This window comes from Pezoporus occidentalis, unplaced genomic scaffold (assembly GCF_034315485.1).
Source record: "Pezoporus occidentalis ecotype Australia unplaced genomic scaffold, CSIRO_AGI_Poc_V1 ctg86, whole genome shotgun sequence".
NCBI classification, from domain to species: domain Eukaryota; kingdom Metazoa; phylum Chordata; class Aves; order Psittaciformes; family Psittacidae; genus Pezoporus; species Pezoporus occidentalis.
The window spans coordinates 1,274,386-1,299,658 of record NW_026916220.1 but is presented as its reverse complement, the minus strand read 5'-3'; the positions used below and the strand labels follow the sequence as shown (position 1 = coordinate 1,299,658).

Genomic DNA, 25,273 nt, shown 5'->3' with positions numbered 1-25,273 from the left:
TCCAGAGCTGATCAAAGAATTGTGTTTTTAAAAAGAGAATTTCAGGGACATTTGTAGGGCAACCTTTGTTATATACCTTTATTTGCAGAACTTACTGTAGGTGTCACCTGATCTTGAATTAATGAATTAGTCAAGCATGTATTTTTAACTTTGTGGGATGAGCTGCTGCTTGTCAGTGTGTGCTTTAGTGCTCAAAAATCAGCATCATCTCCTTTTCCCGATGTTTTCTTGCATGCTCACTGGTAATGCAAACCTTGTCTCTGATGCAAGAGGCATTATGTGGTGACTCTGTAAAGTTCTTAGGTGCTTGTTCCCATGTGCCTTCACAGACCATGTACTTTGCCAGAAGTCACTGGCAGAGTAAGACAATACAGCAGTGCTCTGCCACCTGCCACTGTAGTCCTCTTGCTTCTCTTAGAGACATCCACAGATGGTTTAGCTTCACTTGATTCTTGATGTATGTAACTCATTTGTTGTTCATGTTTAGATGTAGCTTTTTGTCCTTAACACCAAGATAGTGATCAAAGAATCTTCTGCAGCTTATGCAAGGATAATACCTTAAAACAGAAGGCTTGGTGCAAAGTACTGGATGTGCAGCAGTATGGTGATGTGCCTCTGTCCCAAACACTAAATATAAACCAGTTGTATTTCACTGTTGTCATTAACAGGATGTTTGAAGCTATACTATTTAAGAATCACTAGTATGCAAGAATCATGGTCACTAACAAGGAATATGATTACAGTAAAAAGTTCTTATCCTCATGGCTCAGGCATGGTTTTTTTTTTAAGGTAGCAGTGTCAGGTTATGATGGGCATTGTGGTAAGTAGGCAACATGAGTCAACATTCATGCATTCCCCAGTTACCCATTTTTACCACCTGCATTACAGCAGTTTATAGATGGTGAAACAATATTCCATTTACAAATCATAAGTAGACTTGCAGAAGAGCATTGGGGACCAATTTACCATTCTCTGGAATTTACATTACCTGTGGAACACAAGTTAGTAGCCAGGTAACCCATGTGATGGCCAACATATATTGACTGCCAGCCTTTTGGAGGCCTCAATGCCAGATCACTCAAGCACTGGAGACAGAAGATATAACTTTGATTACTAACATCCCAATGGGTGGTTTTATCCTGAGTGTTCAGTGTGTGCATGGAGTGGCCAGTGGGGTGTGGGCTGGGGTGGGGCTTGGGTGGGAAAAGTCAAGGTACCCTGAGAGAATACTCTGAGAAGAAGCAGAGTGAAAATCCCCCAGTCAGCCAGATGTGCTCTTACACCCATGCAGTCACAGTGTGGCTTTGCACTGCTGTATTTTATCTGCATTACAGAAAGTAATGCAGATAAAAAGCCGTGGTTTGATCAGAGCAACCTACTGATGTAGTAGTGCATCCGTAGCTTGTCTAGAACTGATGCTAGCTAGGCAACAGCTTTGGCACTGTGTTACTTCCTCCTACCACAGGTTGGGAATCAGGGTTTCTATTAGACTTAGGGCCCTTCTTTTGGTGTGGACAGCTTGGAAACGTAAAAAGTCCCCTTTCGTAGAATCATAGAATGGTTTGGGTTGGAAGGAGCCTTTAAAAATTGCCTAGTCCAACCTCTGACATGGGCAGGGACATCTTCCAATAGGCTGAGTTGCTGATCAGTTCCAACCTCACCTTTGGCAATTCCAGTGATGGTGTGTCTGTAACTTCTCTAGGTGACCTGTTTCAGTGTCTCACTCACCATGTTCAATGTAAAAAAAAATAAAATAAAATACAGAATTCTTCCTTATGTCCTAACTCTCCCATCTTTCACTTTAAAACTGTTGGCCCTTGTCCTGTCTCAACAGGACTTTGCAAAAAGTCTCTCTAAATTTTTCTTATAAGCCCCCTTTAAGTATTGAAAGGCTGCAATAAAATCTCCCTCTAACCTTCTCTTCCCCAGGCTGAACAGTGCCAACTCTCTCAGCCTTTCCTCATAACAAAGGTGTCCCATCCCTCTGACCATTTTTGTGGCCCTCCTCTGATCCTGCTCCAACAGGTCCATGTCTTTCCTGTGCTGAGAGCACTGAAGTTGGAAGCCGTACTCCAGGTGGGGTCTTACCAGAGCAGAGTACAGGGGTGGAATCACCTCCCTTGATTGCTGGCCACAGTTCTTCTGATGCAGTCCAGGGTATGATTGGTTTCTGGGCTGCAAGTGTGCATTGCCAGCTCATGTTGGGCTTTTCATCCACCAGTACTGCCAAATCCTCCACAGCACTGCTCTCAGTCCCTTTATCCCCCAGTATGTATTGATGGTGGGGATGGGCCTGACCCAGATAAAGGACGTTGCACTTGGACTTTGTTGGGATTTCTGATGCTGAAATTTATTACATAGGCCCAGTCCTCAATCCTGTTGAAGTCCCTCTGAATGGCGTCCTTTCCCTCTAGTGAATGAACTGCATTACTCAACTTGGTGCCTGCTTCAGTACAGTGTTTAGATGGCTCTTAGTAGCCATAATGTACAAGACCCACCACAATAATGGTTGAACACTTACTCCCTGAATAGTGCTAAGATCTTAAGAAATAAGTTTTTACTTATGTCTCGAGGCATTAAGACTGAAGAGGTTGATTAAGTTATACATGCATAGCATTATTTCTTGAATTTGCTGTCTTTGGGGTGCTTGACTTTTAACTTCAGTGTTCTTTTTTTGTATTTTTTTTAGACACAAAAATATCTAAATTTATACATCTATAGTGGATGTTGTAGTACTTGGTATTTCAGTGAAAACAATAGCAAAGTTCACTGCATAGTTTTGGAAGAAAAAAAGCTACAACAAAATAGACTTGCAGTCTTCTTAAATGTTTTATAGCATGTCACTGTTCTTTCTCTTTTTATATTTTTCTTTTATTCTTCTTTGTCTAACATTGTAAATATTTAAATATGGCTCCCAAAATTAAAAACTCTAGAAAATGTTGAGCTCCTGTTGAAGTCTCTAGGGATTTTGTGTGGTAAGTTAGAACTGGTTCAGTGCATTTTAAGAATATCTTTTTACTGTAATTGTTTGTTCCAGCAACCATAACTAGTGGTCAGAAGTAAGAAGCAGAATGCAGGCCAGCCTGCTGGTGACCACTTGGAAGCCCTGAGGTTCTGCCTCTGGGTTCCAGCTACTCCTGAGCAACTGCGATGAGGACGTCTTCTATAAGTTCCTGGTATGAGCACATATTGAGCAACACTGGAGTGACTTGGTTTAGATGCAGTGGAAACTTGCAGTCCTCACAATATTCCGTTCCTTTTAATTTGCAGGGATTCTGAAGCAGAGAGAGTAGATTTCTATTACTTAAGCTTTCCAAGCAAAGGTTTCCTTCCAGAATGGGAAATAGCACTGCTTTCTTTTGCTAGATTCTTGGAATTAATCCTGGCTGAAATGGAGTCAGAGGCAAATGTTTATTTTGTTTCGTCAATCTCCCATGCATTTTATGTTGTAATCACATGTGTGTAATTTAAAAGCCCAGTGGTGAAAGAAATGCATTTGGAATTCACACTTAGCTAAGCTTCTTTGTTTTCTAGTTGTTGTTGATTCTAGTTGGATACTGATTTCAGACATAAATGTGTGTATATCTAATATATACATATATATTTATAAAAAATCATAGAACATTTAGCACTTCTGCTAAACACCATAATCTTATTAAACTGTGAGTGTATTCATCTTAGTGTTAAGATCTTGAACTGATCCTCCTACAACATGAATTGCTTAAATGAATAAGATAGTGCATTAGGTGATAAAGTATGTGTATTACACAGCACATTACTGGTTACCTAACTTATTATTTAGTTGTATATTAAAGCAGAAAGTATTTAGACAAATAACTGGATACTTTTGTGACCTTATTTTCTATGTATAAAACAGTAGCAAGCACAGTCTGATTCATGGGGGCTTATTTTCATAATTGCTATTCATGTTTAATTGGGAAAGTACAGGAAGTATACATTTCTGTCATTTAAAACCTCTAGTTGACTGAAGTTTGTTTCTCCTGTTTTTTTCTAAGAAATTTTTTGGAAAAAAATTGAAACTCTTCATGATGATGTGGTTTTTGGCTATAGATACTGGTATATGGTATACTTTACAAGCCATTTATTTGATTATTTTATTTTGAATAAGAAGAAGAGTGTGTGTTTAAAAGTCCTTAAGAAGCACTGGAATATTTTTGCCTCTATGGAGTTAATAGTACTAGTCATTCTTTAACTTGAATAAAGTATAGATGCTTTTTATGTGAGGATTGTCCTTGTAAGCTAGCTCAGGTACGCTTCTTGGAGGGATTGATGGGTTTTGTCACTTGGTGTCTTCGAGAGGGTGTCTAGCAGACCAGTAGGGGTCACTGTATGCATTGAATTTAGGAAATACATAAGTCATTTTAATTACTTTATTGTGTATGCTAGCACACTTGGAAATAGCGAATCGTAGACAATAATTCATTCTTTGTCATAGCATTTTATTGTCTTTGAGTTGGGAGTATCTGTGCAAAACACATAATAGCATTTTATAAGGTAAGTGCAAAGCATGGATATGACAAAGACTGGATGTCTAATGATAGGTTTCAGGAGGATCTGACTTTGAAAGGGTCTTCACAGCTTGCTGAAAATAGGTGTGTGCTGAGAAGAATGTGGTTCTGGCTGGAGCTGCTGTATTTTCTTATCCTAACACAATAAAAGAGACTGGAAAGTGTGATGAGGCAGGTTGATGTGCCACAAAAATGCTTTAGTAATGTTTGCTTGAATTTCATTCAAAAACTAAAGTTTAAATCATTTTAACAAGTCTGGCAGAAAGATATACCAACCGTATTTTTCCTTCTAAAATGTGCATTTGAAATAGATGGCTGATAATACCCAGCTCTTCTAAGTGAGGCAGTTAATCATGCAACTAGTTCATAATCAATGTGGTCACTTCGAACCAATGTATAAGATCCATCTGTTTCTAGTTTTTCTGTAGTGGCGATGCTGTGAAATACTTCTTTCCTTTCTGCCCTCTCCTAAAATCTGTATCTTGGGATTTTAAATGTTTCTGTCTAAGGCTGAAGAAAGATGAAAGCACATAAGCATTTTAATCCTTTCTTAAATGGGACATTTATCCAGTTTTAACTTAAATGTGAAGAATGAGAATTCTTGTTTATAATACTTCCATTACTGAGATTTCTTAATGAGGGAAGCATTGCACATAATTAGATGGAGCTAGCTATGCTGTTTATTTTCATATCCTTCCCATGACCTCCTCTTCCACAGTTGTTATACCACTTTTTGTATGTGTGTTATTCTTGCCACAGCTGTGCCTTCAGGAACTCATATAGAGATCTTGAGCTTTATTTCAAAATGTTTTGAAGCCATTGAGAATCTTCAGTGTAAGTGGTCTGTGGAAAAAGCTCTTTTTTCCAGGAAAAACCACCCAGGTTGATGCCCTAGCTGAGATCCAAGACCTGAGAATTCAGTTTTTGATTCAAGCAAGTGGAAGTGGCCTGGTAGTTTGCTGCAGAAAAGAATGCCTGCTGAGATTTGCTTAATTTGATTGATGAGCTGTATTTGAAAGCTTGTGCTGATCGCTGTTGCACGCATTTCTCTCTGACAAGAGAGCCAAAGATTTGCTCAAGTGTGTGTCTTTCTTCCTTTTTGTTTTTTTTTCAGTGAATTGGTTGAAATTCTAGTTCTATTGGAAATTTTTGCATTATAATAAAGAACATCTTTGTTTCTTCCTTTAAATAATTGTCATCTCTTCATAAAGAGTTTTATAGCATGGGAGAGAGGGAACGGTGGAGAAATAAGTGATGGAAAAGAGTATTAATCTTTTCCTTATATTCTTATTTTATAAAATTGACATTTTGCTTGATTAAGTAGTCTAAAAAGTGATATCTTAAAAGCAGAGAAGTGCCTTCAAATGATGATACATTTTGATTGAAACAGAATAACAAATTTAGTAATCCAGTGAGAAAAAGCAAACGTTTTCAGCAAATGTTCCTTGAATTAACAAAATTACTTCAGCTTCACTACTTGTTTTTCATTCTTCTGTATTTTCATTTTTCTCTGCATCTCCAGTGCAGTCATTGTAGCTGAAATGAATCACAGCTTTTCTGGATTCTCTTTGCTCCCAGGTATACTAATTGTTCCAGTCATCTAAGCTTAATATATTCTAACACTTTTATATGTAGTGTTTGTTTCTTCAGAAGCTGATCTTTGAAACAAAAGCTTCCTCTCCTTTTAATTTCAAATACATTATGATTTTCTATTATATCAGTACTTTAAAAGATTGAACGTGAATATTTCCACCTCTTCAGTTGATGAGTACGCAGCAAAATTCTGCAGTAGTTCAAGTTAATGTTATGTTGCTAACATGATAGCAACTGAGATTATTAGTTTTAGTTCGGTAATACAGATTAACTATAGCACTTACTATTTAGCATGACCTATGTATGATTTATTATAATGGTTACTGATAAATGAGTAGTGAAAATTGGGAGAGTATAGTATGTTGGCATTTTTTAAAGGGAATATTTGATTAGGGCAAATAATTGCTATATTACTCACTGACTAATTGTATTACCTTTTTTTGCAATTATTTTTTTCTTCAGAAAAGCTATCTATTCCAAGGTAGGCGGAAATAAAACTTTCCGGGAGGGTTCAGGGGGTTGATGTGGATTAGGAATATGACAAAATGTCAGCATACTGTACTATAGCTTCAGACAGCAGCTTGGTAAACAAGAGATTGGGGGGAAGGGGAAGAAATCCTTTTGTTTCTTCATCTATGGGGAAAACATAGACTTGTCTTTCTTCAAAATACATCCAAAGAATAGTTTTAGAAGTATGTTGACAAGTTCACTAGATTTCTATGGAAACATATAGGAAACAGGTTCCTGTATCTAGTCTGAACATACAGGAAACAGGATCTGAGAAGATAAAAATATTTTGTCACTTTATTGACTGAAACAGTGCTTCTGTGGTTTTAAATTAATGATGTGTGATTCTATCTTTATGTACTGAATTGCTGTAGATACATTTTAAATTTAGATTCTATTTGTAGGCTTTGTATTTCGTAAATCACAGATGTAGCTATTTACTTTTTTTTTAACTGTCTCATTTTCAGGTATACTTTTACTTAACATAAAACCTTTAAAAAGGTAAAAATATCAGTAAAGTATAATAATTATTTTTTAAAAAACTAGTTTACAAATAGTAACATAAGTGAGAGTTGATAACTGTCAAGCCACCTCAGCAGGGTGAAAAGACTTACTACATTGTACAGTAGTGAATGTTGCACTGATTTTTGAAGTTACTGCTCGTACACTGTATTTCATGCAGAACACAGATCGGTCATTTTGCCAAGGAGCAGAGTAAGAAGACTGAGGCTAAAAGAGGGAGCAAAAAATGACATGGAAGCGCACTGCAGAAATTGTCATAAGATCCTCAGTGTGGGACCCTTTGATAACATGCTTTTAGTGCAAAAGATGAACCTGTGCTCAAAGGAGCTCTCTTAAGTGATGTGTTTTCCAATGGAAAGATCTGATTATGTGATGCAGGTTATAGTGTCTCATGCTTTGGGATTCAAGATAGCAGAACTATAATTTACTGCAAATTAGTAAACATGGTTTTTGTTTTTCTTAGTCTTTCAGGATTCCTTTTAAAAGTGTTAGTTTCTTGATTTATTGTAAATATTTTATAGAACAACAGCCTATGGCACTAAAATCTATACTTATCCACTAACAAAGAAAGATTAACTCTAATGCATAAGGAATACAAATACTAGTTTTTCTTTTGACTTTGACTTAAACTTCATTGAGTTTAACTAGGAAAAACAGAAAAGTCATTGCTTCAGCTTAGTGTGCCTATGTAGAAAAAAGTGGTGATACCCCTACAGGCATGCTTTGAGCAATGGCTTGGGCATTTACCCAGTTCATATATCCCTGTCATAAAGAGTCAGTTTCTGTTCTTTTGAAGTCAGATGCAGTGATGTAGCCTTTTTCTGAATTATTCACACGGAAGAAAAAGTCTTCTGTCTCTTCTAAAACAGAAATACCTGTGATGTATTTTGTCATAATGAGATAAAGGAATATTAAAATAATGTCCTAAATATGAACAACTAGTTTAGATTATTGCATGCTTCAATTAGGATCTGCTTTACAAAAATAAAATCCAAATCTAAAAGTAATTAAGAAGTAACATCAGATGTGAAATTTGTTTTATGTTAAGATTGAAAGAGCAAAGTGTGTATGTTATAATTCACATTCAAGTTTTTCATGTCCTCTATGTATCCATATGTCAGCAGCCTGTCTTGCAGTCTGTTTCCAGTCCTTCCAGCTACTATTCTTTTAGAGTGGAAATGTATGGCTTCTTGCTTTTTTGTGAGAGAACTCATTCCAAGGTATGTCCAGAAAAATTTGGAAATGATTAATACTGTGTTGTGTATGTTTGATTTTCAGGGTCACTCAAAATTGATTAATTTCTTTGAATTAAGAGAGGTGTTTCTTGTGCTTTGGACTTAAAGCAAACAGTTCTAGATCCAGGGTTAATTTAAAAGTAGGGTCACTTGGGTATTTTTGTTTGGGTTGGTTTTTGGGGTTTTGTTTTTCATAATTGGCTATGAATTCTTGCCATCATCAGTATCACTATCAAGGCTCTGAGCCCAGATATTTATGCATATCAGACAACTGAGATGAAGAGAATTGCATGTTTTCTATATAAGCACAAAGTACAAGAACCAGACTTGGGAAGGACAAAATGTAATTTGTCTGCAACTTCTTGTCTAAAGATATTCTGGATAATTTTGAGTTCCTATGAATAAAACCTTATGTAGTAAAGAGTTTTACGGCAGAATGTGGAGCACTTCTTTGTCCTTTCTTTTTATTTCTATTTTGTAAAAAAAAAAAAAAAAGGCCAGTGCTAAAATAAGTTTCTTAAATATACATAAAATAGCATCCTATCTATACTGTCTATTGTCTGGAGTACTTCCTCTTCCCACTAACTGAGAAGATTACATAGAGTTTGCTTTTCAGACATTTGACATCACATACGTTGAATATGTGACTGTTTCTTTACCTTCCTTTTTCCCCTTAGTTCTGTACATGTTAAATATGCATGGCTTTGTCTATGTGCAAACAAATACAGACAGCTAACGATAGTGTCTGAGATGACACAGTTTTTATTAGATATACCCAGGCTGCTTGGTAAGATTAAGTCCTTCATTTTATTTTTCTGAATCATTGTTAAGTATTGGGGTCTGGACTGAAATCTTCCATCACAAGTAATCAGTACGCATTGAAAGTCTTCTTAAATTTCAGAAAAAAAAAAACACCAAAAAAAACAAAACCAAAAAAAACAGCCAACCACAAAAACAAAGGGAAAAGAAATGTTTTGCCAGGGCTAATAAAATAAATTCAGTCTTGTAACTGTTGTGCTGCTGCTATTTTTTTTACCTCTTCCCGCCCCCCCCCCCCCCTTTTTTTTTTTTCTGTACAGTAGACATTGGAAGTTTTATTACAGTGAGATACTGTAAGACTGGGAAAAATAATTGCTGTATACCTGAAACTTGATCCAAACTTAGCCAGATAACCTAGGAAAATCTCTGTTTATCCCAAGGTTTTTTCCATCCTGAAAGCAAAATTCTTCTACACTTTTTTTTTCAGCAAGTATGTTACAAGAACACCAAGGAAAGAACAAGACACACTTCTAAGTTACTCTTTTTGTCTGAAAGAAGTTTCAGTGATACAACTGAACTGAAAATAGCAAGACTGCTGTCATATTTTTCTGTTGTTGTAAGTCACATATAGGATAGGCCATGTTGTTTCTACTGAGAAATAGCAGAGTAAGTACTCTGTTTAAGACATGATTCACTTGCATTTCTCTGTTACTTTTAAAGCTTGGATTTCTCTAGTTGTGTAGGGCTTGGATTTAGCCAATTTATAGTCTCATGCTACTTGTTTAAGTTAAGTGGTAGGAAATGCCTTCTTTGAGACCTTTTTATCTCCATCCCCTTGAAGCTGAAATAATTTTCTAAGTGTCTGAGGTGTCCAGTAATTTTGGTTTGAATTTGAAAACTCTTTTTGAGCAACACTTACCCATTGTGAAGAGTGACTTTTGGAGCTTCAGCATCTTTTTCCCCCTCTGTATTTTTTATTTTGAAATAAAGACCTACTGCTGTTATCTACTGTAAGATATGAAATGGAAATCAAGTTCTTCTGAGGTTTGTGCTGTAATCAGTGTACCCCTAGAAGTTTCATGATTGCGAGTTATTCCAGTAACATACTGGCTTTTTGAATCACTTGGGTTTACTTTATGTTAAAACTGCTTTGAGTTTTCCAGTTACACTGCTAATGCAAACATAGATTCTGTAAAGAATGGTTGTATACTGTAATTATATCCTTATAAGTTACTCTGTGGAAAATATGTTTACATTGGATGTGGCTTTCTACTCAACAAAAAGAAGAAAGTAATAAAAATAATATTTTAGCTGCAGCACAGTTTGTATGGAGAGCTTCTGCCCAAGAACCTCCACAGTGTTGAAATCAATACAGTTTGAAAGACATTCATGCAGCTGATATAATAACCTCTGAAATACTAATGAACAGTTATCACTTCCATTGGGAAACTGTATGAGTCCCAAGCATAAAAATGGTCATTTAAAATGTCTTTACTAAGCACCACACAATTCTGCAGAACTAAATCTCAAGTAGATCTTGCTCCCTAAATGGTAATTCTGTCTTTTTTTTAAAGGTCAGCTCAATTAGATTTTGGCAAGATTGAGTCTTCAGTGTCTCTTAGTGTATTCATCAGAACACATTGGCTGGTAGTTTGCAAGTCTTCATGAGCAATAGTAATACATTGGTACCAGTACAGATAGATTGTCCTCATCACCGCATAGACAAACTCTCATGAGAACTGTTTAATTCTTTAAGCACTAGTGGCATCATCTAATGAAGTTGTATTCTGTTAAGCACTTGTATACAAGGGAGCAAAATGTCATCACCTGAGTGTGGCTGCATTTCTGTGATACAACCTCATCTGTTCCATCAACTAGTTTTGCTCTGATCAATAAGCAGTTTTCTGTGGCCTTTCACTACTGTCAGATGTCATTGAATGATGTAAATACGTGTCAGAACTAGAAACTTGACAGCTCCCCTAGACTAAAAGAAGTGTAGGAGGGGATGTACTGCTCTGATAGGATAGACAGAAATGACAGCTGATCTCTGCTGTGTATAAATGATTTGATATTGCTACGTACAAGATTTTTCATTTTCCGTGAGCATGCAACAAAATGACTGCGGCTTGTACAAGTCAAATCATTCAAAAAGACTGAAGAGAAAAAGGAGGCTTTTTGTATTACAGGGCAGCACTGACCACAGTTTTTGAGTGGCCTGCTTAGAAGTTACCTCTTACTTTATTTTTGTGTTTTGATACTAAATCTTCAGTCCTACTTGCTGTTAAAATGAAGGAAGATTAAATAAATATAGAAAATGTTCTCCTAGGCAGCATACAATAGGTCGTATGTTATTTATGCTAACATACTCTTTCAAAGCTCCAGATAGTTAATTTCTTCAATATTTCACCACAGAATTGAAAAATGGAGGGCTTTTGGTTGATTGGGGAAACTTAAAGAACCTCAGAATTGACAGCAGGGGAATGAAGAACAAAATAGTTGCATTGTGTAGTGGGGAATTGTAGCCGAAATGTGCAATATTTTTCTCATTTGAATATTTTTTTGTCATACTTCATGATTCCAGTGAGGATCAACTGCCATAGGAAATAGTACAAAGAGGAGAGAGATTAGTACTATACAGTATTTCATTTATAGCTGGCTGTATTACGGGTCTTACACTATGGGAACAGACTCTAGCTCCAATTTTACCATAAGAAGTTTACAATGCAAGTTCCATAGCACAGTCTCCTGGGAGGAGAGGAACTTTCTATAATAGATGGTTGGAGCTAGATAAACATTTAAGCTGTTATGACAGGAGCATGGCATTTGGCTTTTTGTCTTGAGGGTTGGTTTAGTCCTTCCTATGCAGCATAGACATCTTATCTTTACCAGGTTTGCTAGTGCACAAGAAGGAAAACATGGAAATTGTGAGTTTGAAGAGAAACTGAATATATGAATAAAATGAAATGTTTTTCTAAAAAAATAATGATTTTAGTATCTAAAGTGACACCTGCTAATGCTCTAACAAACTGCTCTGTAGCCTACCTACTTGTAATAGCAGTCTCACTGAGCTCACCCTCCACCCTGCTCTCCTGGCCACTGGCAAAACTGCTGAGAAGATAGGGGTGTGATCTTTATGTGATGTTGCGTACATGTTTATACAGGTGTGTAATTATGTAGCAGTTTACCATAGCCAGTTGAGTATTTGCTACCTTAATTATGCTATCATACTTTAGTATTCTTATCCATTATGCTGAAGTGTGATTTGTATGAAGAAAAGCTTGAGAGCCCTGAGGTTTGATACTGTGCTTCCACTGTGAGAGGCTTGGGCATGTGCCATGTGGACAGTGCTTATTTACTGGGGATTTGGTTTTCACCGGTCACTCACCATACTGCCCATGTGTACGAGAATGTCTCAGCTGAAACACCTGGTTTCAGAGCAGGAAGCGCGATTCCCATCGACTTCTGGAGTCCTCAGTTTGGGCTCTCAGGTTACCATCACCTGAGGGGGTTTCTGCAAGGCTTTCAAACAATAATTGTCCTCAGCTGGAAAACTTAGACCAGGTTTCTTGAGAGGGGCATGACTCTTCGTTAAACTAAACCAGTCAAAATTAACTGTATTCCCTATTTTTTCAGACATCAGCTCTTACTTCTGCCTTTCCTTTATATTGTTAATTATTTGATACGAATTACCTTTGTGTTGTATACAAAGAGTGGCTAGGTGCTCTTCTGATGTTACACATTTGTACCAGTGGAAAGTGATGCCAAGTTACTAATTGCTACTCTGCTAGCATACTTTAATTAATTTATTGCATATGATGAACTATTGTGGTGAAAGAGAGGCTGTTGGAAAGCTCTGTGTGGGTTGATGTTTATTTTAAATCAGAAAACTATTTTTAGTCAGTTTCTATTTTTTCTCTGTTTGGCTTATGAACTAACTCAGAGCCAGTATTTTTTGCCTTGCAAATGATAAACATTGTCATTCCTTCTGATACATAAAATGACCGAAATGATTTTACAGCAACCTGTAGTGTGTGTAGAATAATTGTCAGAAAACCAGAGTAGTATCAAGGTGTACCTGTTAAGTGGGACTTCTATTAACTGGCTTCATTGCGGATATTACCCACTTCTTTGTGGGAGAGAAAGGGAAATGAAATCATTACCCAGAAGGAAAATATTCCAGCTGCAGTCTTGTGTGTCTGGACTCAACCATCTTGAGAACAGCTACTGAAATTCTCTAAAAACTAACAACAGGGTTCTGCTACAACCTAGTGCCTTCCTGTGCTTTAGGACATTTCTTGGGTTTAAAACAATTACTGCATATTTTCTACCCATTACATTTTTTACATAATCACCCTTACTTTACTTTGAATACTTGGTTGCTAGAACTGACAAGTGAGATTAGGTATCTCATAGTCCAGTATAACCCCTCCAAATACTGTAACCTCCTGAATACATTGAAAATCCCCAAATGAAGAAGGAGAAATTACACTTTACCATTATTCACAATCCCACTTTTGATATTTTAAAATCTCTTTCTAGAGCTGTTTCTGCAGCAGTGCTGAAATATACTTTCAATTCCAATATACTGCACAGCAATATAAAGATTAAAACGCATTTGTAATAACAGGGAGTTGTGTGGTTGCCCCAAACATATACTGATCATAGCAATTTTATATATCATTCTGATTTTTCTCTTTGTATATTGTATATTAAAGTAAACACCTAAGCAGGTTTGGGGGTTTGGTTTAGTTTTGGGGTTTTGTTCCTTTTTATTTTTTTATTTACAGATTTTTCCATGTTTCTGTCACTTGAGCTCCTTGTTCCTTATTAAGACTTCAGAGATACAAACCAGTAGCTCAGTAATTGCTTTCTTGAATCTGCCTTTAATAATTACATTTAGTAAAGCTGTATCGAAAATTAGAAAGGCAGAGACTAATGGAAAACTAGATTTTTCACTGAATTAGAAAGCAAGACAATCCATATATTGACAACATTTCAAGTTGAAACAGATCAGGAAAACTGTTTTGGACTGTGCAAAGAGGCAAACATAGGCCTGATGTGCAGTTGCATCTGCATTTTATACAGGCAGAGAAACTATAAGAGATTTCATGTAAATAGGTGTCTTGAGAGGGGACAGTACAAATCTGATTTGGAAGCAAGTCACTTGAGGTTTTTTTCAGACAGAGAGAACCTCTTTTTTTCTTTGCATTAACAAAAAGTCTAGAAAGTACAACTTTTCACTGATTAAAATACCTTGAAATGGGAGGTGAGGAGAAGAGGAAACATTTTATATTCTTATTTTAAACTGGATCATAATCTGCAGAATAATGTTTGTTGAGGTTGGTATGAAGTCATTGTAAGCCAGCTTGTGTGAAGGGGGTAGAAGAAAGAATGAATAGGTTCATTGTTTAGTCATTACTGGGACTTTTAACCAAAAACTGAAGACATTTGAGTTCCCATTTTAAGAATAAGCAAAACCATGAAAAATATTTTCAGACTTCTATTCCTGATATATTGAATATTTTAAATGCCTCTAACTATAAGCAGGCAATGTGTTTATTTATCAAGCACAGTGTGTTCATTAATAAATGGATGCTTTGTGGTAACTTAAAAGTAATAAAAAAAAAAAACACAAAAATAACCGAACAAAACAAACCAAACAACTTTAAAAAGTATAAAGATCTTGCAGTGTAAACAGATCATCTCTCAGTTATGTATTGTTAGTTGGATCTAAAAGTTTATGCTTACAAAATTTGTATTTTAAACCAGGTTTATTTACTGTTCTGTCTCCACATGCTTTCCCTTTTCATGTAGGAACTGAGCTGTTTTGTTGATAAATGTAATTTGTGTATTTTTGAGGTTCTATAGTGTTTTGAGATTGGGATTTACTTCAGTTATCTGCTGAATAGGCGCTGTGCCTAACAAAGGTTATTTTACTGTTGTCGGCATTTTTGGGGACCCTTATTTTTACCCAACAGTACAGTCACACTTACTTGCTACGCATTTAATAATAGTTCGCTTTGACTGCATAATACTTTCTTCTGCTGCTTTTTAGGACATTAACAAAATTGGGCATATGTCTTGCCCAAATCTTTGCAGTGTGCATCAGCAGAGTGTAGATCCTGTGATTTTATGGCACCCTGGAGCAATTAAAATAAACATGGAAAAAGAAAGTTTTGCTCATGTAAATGTATACAGTTTGTTTATTGGCTATTCATTTTACTGTAAATTGCTGCTGAATTTTCAATTTACAGTATGTTTGATTGAACATAGGTTGATGGTTTGAAGGCTTCTGAACATAGAAAGGCATTGATCTTCTCTTTCTAGAAACTTCACCTTTAATCCTAATCACATAAGATGGAATGTAAATAATAACTTTTGTTGTGTTATATACACATCAATGAGTATGTAGTCTCAAGTGTATGATTAAGTGATCTGATAAGCTTTTTCATTAATCCATCAACTTTTATGACATACTGAGAGCTCTAGCTGTTGCTAGTTACCATTTGAACCTTTGTTGAGGAAGTATGCTGTATCGTTCCGTAACAACAGCAAGTATTCACAGTTAGATCACCAGCAGTCTGAGAAATATCACTCTTCTTTGTAGAACCCATAAAAGCTAATATTAGCCTTATTTGGAATAGCAATAATGAATGTGTAAGAAAGCTCTGCTGAAGTCACAGAGGAAATGGAGAGAACCACAAAGGTGACGCCAGCTTGAGATTCCCTCCTGGCTCCTCTGTGATTGCTGTTTGAGCAAACAAGCATTATTTGTAGTTTAGGAAGGATTTTGTCTGTGGTGAATAAATTACTGTTTGAATGAGGACTTGTCGACCTGACTTTTTTCCCCTGTATCTGGTGGGAAAGATGAAAGGCTCTTAAGAAGATAAATAGTGTGAAGCTAATGGGAATATTTACTGTCTTCCATCCCACCCATCTTCTTCAAAATATTGCAACAGGATCTTCACAGAAACAACAAATTCAGGATATCATATAATATCCTAAATCAGAATAAATTTAATCCTTCAAGTTAGTTACTCCACAAAGCAGAAGGGCAAATTGTTGCCCAGTAACACAAATCTACAAATATGTGACAGAGTAAAAGCTGGGAGTACGTAACCGGATCTTCAGACTGTCAGCCAAAAAACGAGCACAGAAAAGCAGATATTTTTGTCTTTTTACTTTTCCTCCTGAGTTAAAACGAGTATTTCATAGGATCACAGAGTCATTTAGATTAGTAGGGGCCCATGGAGATGTAGGCACCCCTCACCTCACCCCTGCTCAAACAGGGCCAACATAGGTCAGATTGCACAGGGCCTTGACCTATCATGTTTCGACTTTCTCCATCACCACTTCAGGCCCCAGATGCAGTGTTTATCCAGTGAAAATTTTCTGATGAAACTATTAAATAGTCCAGATTTGGCGCTAGATCTGTCATGCTCTTACTTTCCTAAAAAAAAAATGAGTTTTGCATGAAGTAATTTCCCATTGGTTCTTTTTAACAAAAGAAAACGAAGGGGAAAAAAAAATGTTGTTTTCAGTACAAAGATCTGGGAATGGGATTATACATTTTACATTGTTTATTTCTGATGGGTAGCATTTTACAAGCTAGTTATTTATTTCACAGTTGGATGTCATGACACATGCTGGGGGAAGACTTTTTTGAAACCCAGCATGTTAGGTAACATGTAGATAAAGCAACAACTGTCCAAAAGCATTCAAGTGCTAGGGTTTTTTTCTGAAATTATTTTAGTTGTATTACCTTGTCACAGTAAACTGCAGTAATAATTAATATCTTCCTGTAAGACCATTATAAATACTATCAGTCTTTACAGTCAGCAATCTTATGTTCAGTTTTAGTAGGGCATTACAATTTCATGTAGAAATGATGATCAAGATCTTAGAAAGCTAACATGATACAGGAATAAGAAAATGTGAGTCTTCTAACCCTAACAGTTTTTTACCTACACATTTAAATGAACTGGTTTGCTCTTTTTTTCTGTGATCTTAGAGAAATTAGAGGAGTTTGTTCTACTTTAAAATCCTCCATTGGTTTCGTTATTTGTTAGCAATTGCAGTGATTAAGAAGTTTGAGGAAAAATAACTTCTTTTCCTTTTATGTATTTCAAGAATACTAGAAGTATTTTTCAGTTATGTAGTGTCAATGTATGCCAAAAACACTGTCTAGAGCAAAATTTTGCAGTGCTTCATGGTTTCACAGGTTAATGTCTTTTTTGAGACTTCTCTTACAAGGTAGAGGAGCAAGGAGTTATTTTTCCCTGAGACTCTCTTTCCTCAGGTTGGAAAATCAATACTGCATTTTCTGGAATAGGTTTTCTGTTTCCTTCTCTAGTTCTTTAGTATACCCTAGAAGGAGGAGTTGAGATATGTTGGATCTGTGTGTAGTGTGGTCCGTGCAAGGATACAGCTTCTCATGTTATAATAGCTAGATGGCAGTGCACGTAGGAGGTGACTTCAGGAGGCATTTGAGTTTGTGTGTGCGCTTGCCAGGTTTGATGGTGGGCTTTTGGTTTTCTGTTGTTCTTGTTCTTCCCCCTGCATTTTACATGCAATCCTTACTGAAAAGCCTTCTTGACAAAATCAGGAAGAAGCGAGTAAGTGCCAGAGTTAGTTTCTCATGTCCTGAAATCAACACCTGAAGAACAGTATGTGTTCTTGTCTGCATAGGTGTAAACATGTACATCTTTGCTCTGCATACACTGGGTCTCTGAAGGCTTGGCATTTTAACCTAGGAAAAAGCATGAAATAAATTGTTCAGTGTTGCAGAAGTACTTGGACTATAGATCTAAAGTTTCCAAAGTGACTGTGATGTTACCGTTTGCCTTATTCTTGAGGCCATACTTTCCATACATACGGTTTTTCTGGCTTTTTAAGTGTTTTTTTTTTAATTCTTACATTGAAAGAGCCCTAAGGACATCATCTCAGGGGCTCATTTTTTCCCATGACACTGTCAATCCTGCATGCTGAGCTGAAAAGGCTCTCACTAGGGAAAAGTAGCATGAAACTGACCACTGCAAGTAAGTACATGGAGTGAGACTGGGTTGCATGGTGTGAATAGTTTAAATGACACTTTGAGTACTTAAGTTCACAACCAGTGTTTCTTAACAGTTTCTGGTTTTTCTACCCCATAGCAGGTGACTGGTAATAAAGGGAAGGGAGTACATCATTTGGATATGTACTGCCCCAGACATATGATCACTGCATGTGGAGCCTTTAGGTCCCTAGTACAGGCCTCTAGACTAAAAAGTGTTTGGTATTTTTTTATCTACCATCTACCAGCAGTGGAGGGAGGAAGAGGAATACTGTGTGTTACCAGTGGGTTCTCACAGTGAGCAGATCCAGTGACATACTTTTCTGATTCATACTTGACGAAATCATGCATTCCCTTCAAGGTTACAGGAGCTGGACTACTTCAGACTAAAGGGCCCTTCTGGTCTTCCTTGGCCTGCTTTTTTTACGGTAACACTGTATGGTCTTTTCCGGTGGTGTTCCCTGTGCCATAGTGTAGATTCCTGTCCAGCATCTCTTTCTCACAAAAACTAAAAAGCATTGTCCAATCTTTTTTCTGCTCCCTAATATCATAGTGGCTCCTGAACCATAGAAAAATACTCTGTAGGCCTGAAACTTACCCGAGCTTTGTGGAGATGCCATAAACATGCAGTCAGTAGGGATGCACTGTAAAAATAACAGCACCAGGACTGCTGGTGGAAGATGTGCATTGTGCACATACTTTGTGCGAAGTTTTGTTGTTTGTTCCAGAAGTTTATGGGTTAGCCAGTTTTGCCTCCCAGCTGTCTTACTGGTTTTCTCATCCTAGTCCTGAAGGAATTTGTGTGAAATGGCATGGGCTTTCTTTTGAGTTGGGTTTGGAGGTTTTGATTTGTTCTTTTGGCATGTGTCAAGTAAAATATATTTTTCTTTAAGTTTGTGTTTGGACTGTCTCAGCTGTAACTTTCTAAAGATATTTTCTGTCTGAATCACATACCTGGTATGAAAAATCTAAGCTCAAAAATTGAAGGTTGGCAAAACTATATGTAACTGAGAACAGTCTTATAACTGAAAGTATTAGATTATTATAATTATTCCTAGTGCTGCCGTTAACTTATATGTTTTATTAAATTAACTCCATCTCAGGTCCTCTTCAAATGTTATTAAGATGTTAATTAAAATAGTAGTGTGTATGAGCTGAAGTATGAAAAAGGAAGGCTATAAGATAAATGTCCCTTAGTTACCCATTTAGATTTCTTACCTGTGAAAATGTATGTGGGTGAAAGAAAAGTAGGGACAGAGGCTGTACAGAAGGAAGAGCAACTGCTGAGGCAGTTGAAGGTGAGATGACACCTTACACAAATACAGGATAAGTCAAGTTGCATGTTTTCTGCACTGTAAATAGAGAAATGGCACTTTCTATAAATACATAAAAGAATAAACTTTCACTGCAACTAAGAACTGAAAGTAAAGTGAAGTTTACATTCTTTTGGCAGGGAGGCACTGGAGACTCACAATAATAGAGCCTCTGTAACAAAAAAGCTCATTTGAATAAGTTATTTATGGCAATGTTTTTGTGAATAGAAAGGACAAAAGTTTTATATGCATTACAGAAGGTTAGAACCAGGAAAATGCTGAGATTTGGTGAGGCTTGCATAGGGAAGTGGGGTTTCCAGTAAGTTCATAATAAGGCAAAAAGAAAGTTTGAAGCCTCAGAATGAGGGAAGGGGTGATATCTGTGACAGTATTGCATTGTGTCTGTAGCAACTTACTATTATTATTTTTGATAGTACTTTTGAATTTGTCCAGTTGAATTTAGAGGTTTAAATGGGGGAATTGTTTGTTATCTGCAGGTGATGAACATCCGGAGTTTTCTAGTAGAGTTAATAAAGATTTATTTTTCAACCAAGAATCAGGATATGAAATGTGACTCTCAAATTCCAGCTGAAAATTAGTATATGGATATTATTTCTTCATTCTGCTGTATTTAGGAATCTGTAAGCTTTTTTGGACAGTGGGATTGAGTGCACCCTCAGCAAGTTTGCCGATGACACCAAGCCGTGTGGTTCGGTTGATACACTGGAGGGAAAAATGCCGTCCAGAGGGACCTCGACACGCTTGTGAGGTGGGCTGATGCCAACCTCATGAAGTTTAACCATGCCAAGTGCAAGGTCCTGCACCTGGGTTGGAGCAATCCCAGGCACAGCTACAGGTTGGGCAGAGAAGAGATTCAGAGCAGCCCTGAGGAGAAGGACTTGGGGGTGTTGGTTGATGAGAAAATGAACATGAGCTGGCTTCAGTGTGCGCTTGCAGCCCAGAAAGCCAGCCATATCCTGGGATGCATCAAAAGGAGCGTGACCAGCAGGTTGAAAGAGGTGATCCTGCCCCTCTACTCTGCTCTTGTGAGACCTCACCTGGAGTATTGTGTGCAGTTCTGGTGTCCTCAGCATAAAAAGGACATGGAATTGTTGGAACAAGTCCAGAGAAGGGCCACGAGGATGATCAGGGGACTGGAGCACCTCCCCTATGAAGACAGGCTGAGAAAGTTGGGGCTGTTCAGCCTGGAGAAGAGAAGGCTTCATGGAGACCTCATAGCAGCCTTCCAGTATCTGAAGGGGGCCTGTAGTGATGCTGGGGAGGGACTCTTCATTAGGGACTGCCGTGACAGGACAAGGGGTAACAGGTTAAAACTTAAACAGGGGAAGTTTAGATTGGATATAAGGAGGAAATTCTTTCCTGTTAGGGTGGTGAGGCACTGGAATAGGTTGCTTAAGGTAGTTGTGAGTGCTCCATCCCTGGCAGTGTTCAAGGCCAGGTTGGACAAAGCCTTGGGTGATATGGTTTAGTGTGAGGTGTCCCTGCCCCTGGCAAGGGGGTTGGAACTAGATACTCTTAAGGTCCTTTCCAACCCTAACTATTCTATGATTCTATGATTTACTGAAGTATTCAAGCCAGGTTAGTTCTTCAGCAGCCTGTGCTTGGCTGTTTCTAAATTTTTCTCCTTTGAGGAAAAAACAGTCACAGATTTTTAGACTTGTCAATGCTAATTTTTTGACTCTGATGCTTCTAGTTAACATTTGAAGAGATTGGCATACTGGGTAGTCTTCAGTTCAAGTGACAGGAATTAAACAGCATAATTTTCAATCATCTGTTGCTGTCACTTTGTTTGCAGTATGCATGCTTTCATCTTCACGTTGCCATCATCAGACTTGTTTCATAACTTATTTAAAATCTTTCTGAAATGTGTTGGATACGCAATACTTTATCTGCCTGAATACATGTGCGGGCATGTAATTACTTGATATTTGCCTCACTGTCTTCCAAGTGATTGAGAGGCTAGTTGCAAATTAACATAATTCTCATTTAATCAATTTTAATTGTCTTTCAAATGGTAAATATTTAATTGTACAACCAGTTCTGATAGGTTATTCAATCTCGTATCACAAAGTTGTTAACAGGATACTTTATAGATTAGCCTGGATATTGGTTTATGTTAGTATTTCTACTGCCTTTGAACCTATGCAATATGTTGATGTAGTCTCCGTAAGTGGTTTAGATGTTGCCTTTTCTCAGATGTGTGTTTGAGTCAAATTCTGTGCTGCCTTAGCTCTTCCACTAAAGCCAATGCAGTTCTCCTTAAAACTCTGCAATTCAGCTACTTGTGTTTTATTAAGTAACTCTAAGAAAAGAAAATTATGAAATATTTTTTCTCTTCCCCCAGTATGTTGTGCTCAAGTCAAATCTGAACCCTGCATTCCTCTGAACTTCACACTCACTCTTGCTTCTTTTTGTGGGACCCCTGTGCTTCACTGACTGCAGCTCATAGATACACCTGGTTAGAGCCAGGCTGGCTCCATTGTCACTGACCATTGTCTGGCCTTTTGACACCAGTTTTGCATCTTATGCTAGCCACCCTGCTGCTACTGCTATACTGTCAGCAGTACCTGAAATAGTTTAAATCTGGTTTAGGAATATCTGCATCCACTGTGGCCACTAAGCCAACTAATCCCAATGCTTAAATGAATGATCTTTGCTAAGATGCACAGATTTTTAGACAGGCAACATCTTTGACTACTTTGACTGCCACTCTTGAAAAATGGTTCAGATGAACTACTTACGTTGACGGGTAAAGTGGAGCAGAGACTTCTCAAGTGAGTTACTGCAGAGACCCTAATAAGAAAAGATGCAAGCTGGGTATGTGGTATTTCTTACCCCCAGTATTTACTCACTATGAAAAATACGGAGCTGATTTTAATAGCTTGTGTATAATGTAATGTGGCTAAATACTGTTGTGTTTCGTGTTCATACATGTTTAGTTAGTCACTAGCAGAGAAAAAAAGCTGAATTCACATACCACGGTAGACATACCATGGAATATAAGACATGCCAGCTCCTTTGGCATACAGTGCCAGGTCCTTTGAAGTGTAGTGCTTATCACGCTGCTGTGTGTATACTATTTTAATGTGTTCTTTGACACATATTTGACATTTTTGTTTCTAAACAAAACATCTGTGCTTTGGAAGTCTGAGGTGACCCAGGTGTTCTCCAGACAGCAAACACAAGTGTAAGCAAAGTAATACAGTCTTAAACTTTCCAGAAATAAACTTGGTCTTGGGTCTAGTGTCTCAATAAAAGGAGTTTTTTTGGAGCTATTTTGCTGCAAGTGGCGGTACTTTCATTGTCATTGGGAATTGCACCCTGCCTTGGGAAGTGGGAGGACTCTATAGAATCCAAATAAATGGCAAAAGATTTTGTGACAAAATAGAAGAGTCCTTATGTTTCATCAGACTTAGACATTTCATGTAAATATACTTTCACTATCAGTTATTTTTTTTGCAATATTCAGGTGTTTTATCCCAATATACTATTTCTGTTGGAAAGTTAATCTTTGCATGGTTATTCTATTAGTAGAACACTTCCGATAAGAAACATTGAGATGATCCAGGTGAACAAATAGAGCAAAGCAGGCTGATTTTTTTGTTTGTGTGACTGTAGGCATTAGCATTTGTTAGGAACTTTCTCCTTATTCAGTAAAAGATAGACACATTTTTCCTCGAGTTTGATTCTAAGGATGTTACCCAAATAGGGGACCACAGTGCCAATGAAGTTTTAAAGGGGTGTCACCCATGTAACAGTTGTGCTCTTCAGGGCTAATAAAGAAAACTATCAAAAGCAAGTCAGATCTTGTAGCTTCTTGGTTAGGTTACAAATTATAGTAAGTGTCTCTGGCAAGGGAGAGGCTTGGAAAGCCAAGTTATTTTTCAGGAAATGGCAGAGAAGTTCCTAGGGGATTTTATGAACCATGTGTTTGGAAAAGATTGGTTTAAAGAGAGTTGAAAAAATCAGAAAACTACTTAGTCTTATATGTCAGCTACTCTTTCATTCAACAGTGACAGCTCAGTAGAAGCCTCCCTCAAGCTTCCCATGTTGTAGGAATTACAAAACTGTCCCTCTGGGTTGCAGTATAATTTGTTTTACTACCTCTTCCTCTAAACCCTAAGAAATATGATATACACTTCTCAAAGGCCATCTTCAGAAAGAATATCCCCAAGTCCTATGCATGCCTTTTGCATGTAGTTCCTACCAAGAGTGTGCCATTTTATGAACGGAGGAGGCCCATGCTGCAAAAGTGCGTAGGAGAAGGAGTATCCTTGATTATTTTGTAGTATTGCTGGGAAAGATAAACTTCATGCTGAAAGGTTCTTAAAGAGACTGTAGTCTTGTTTAGATAGCTGCTTAGCTGCTGGTACAAGTAACACTGGTGTTAGTGAAGAGCCAGCGTTTTCAGTAAATAAATGGCTGAAGGTTACATAAAATTAGTAAAGAGGCATCTTAATAATGATTAATTAGATTGCAGTAACATGAGATTTAACAGAAGTTAGTGAAACAGCATATTTGTCCTCTCAATGGGTTTATATCACAGTAGAAAATCTATTTATTATAATACAAAAATAGTAGGGCTGCTTCTAGGGGGGGTCAGGTAACTGCTTCACACATGCTACAGCTGTTGGGAATACTCTCTAGAAATCCTGTAGTGAGCATTTCACTTCTCTGACATGGTCTCCTTCTCAGACCTGAGAAAGCAGGTCATAATTGCATAGTGCTAAACCTAAACCTTGATTTCCATAGTTAATAATGGAATTCTTCTGCTGTAACTTAATATTGTAGATCTGTAATTGGGACTAAGTGAAACAGTCTGATTTCGTATAACAGACATGACACAGCTTGGGCTGGGGGAGGGGGCCATTTGTGGGTCTTAACCAAATTTTGAGTTGGCTTCAGGTAAGGTAAGTACATCTTGCAATGGGTAATGTAATGGATATGAATTTCTTAGGGGCCCTTCTGTAAAAGTGAAAAGAAACACTTGTTCTGAGTAGAGCTGTCCTGTTGCAGGTCAAAGCACAGGCACAAGCAGTTGCGCAGAACCAGCTGGGAGGTGGAGGTGGCTGTGGACCCACTGCCTGCCTGTGAGGACCAGTGCTCCAAATGACTGAGGTAGCCACGTTGCCCCTCTGCAGCTCCTGCTTTCTGCCTCCTCTTGTGGCCATCAGGAAGAAGGGTTCAGCACGTGTGAGGGCTGCTGCTAGGGGGAGGATGGATGACTGTCAGCTCTGATCGTCAGCTCTGATCCTGTTCAGCCTCCCCCCCATCCAGCACTCTGATTACTTTCAGTTTCTAATACCCGATGTTTCACTTTTCCTTTGCTGTCTCTTACAGCCATTTTTCATCCCTCCTTAGGGCCTCAGCAAAGCCGAATGGAGCAAACAGGGGTCTTGAGAGGTGTTCTGCATATTTCTTTACTGTGCCCCTAGTTCCATAGCAGGAAGGGGACATTTTCCTTATGGGAAGACCATGCAGGGTCTTGTGTAGGGGTTGCTCCTGTAGAGTGGGGAGATCAATTGCTATAGAGAGGAGGCAAAGATGTGACTATAAGCAGTTTACCTATGGCACAGAAGGCCTTAAGTCTCAGCAAGGGGTCGTGGTGGCAATTAATTCAAAGTAGAATGGGGGAGATGTCCGAAAGTAAACAGCAGATGCAAGACAGGGAAGTGCCAGAACTTGGGAGAATGTGGTTTGAGAGAAAAAGGGAGATTTCCCTCACTTCATGCCTCCATGATC

At 37.7% G+C, this 25,273-nt stretch overlaps 1 protein-coding gene across 4 annotated transcripts in view; it reads left to right on the top strand.

Moving 5' to 3' along the window:
• SNX24 (sorting nexin 24) overlaps positions 1-25,273 on the top strand; it is a 92,396-nt gene that overhangs the window by 16,015 nt on the left and 51,108 nt on the right. Inside the window, exon 2 of one of the 4 annotated variants that reach the window (XM_062604509.1) lies at positions 3,038-3,176. The exons of the other annotated variants lie outside the window; for them this stretch is intronic. The gene's annotated coding sequence lies outside the window, so the exon portion shown is untranslated. The remainder of the gene's footprint in view (positions 1-3,037; positions 3,177-25,273) is intronic. 4 annotated transcript variants of the gene reach the window in all.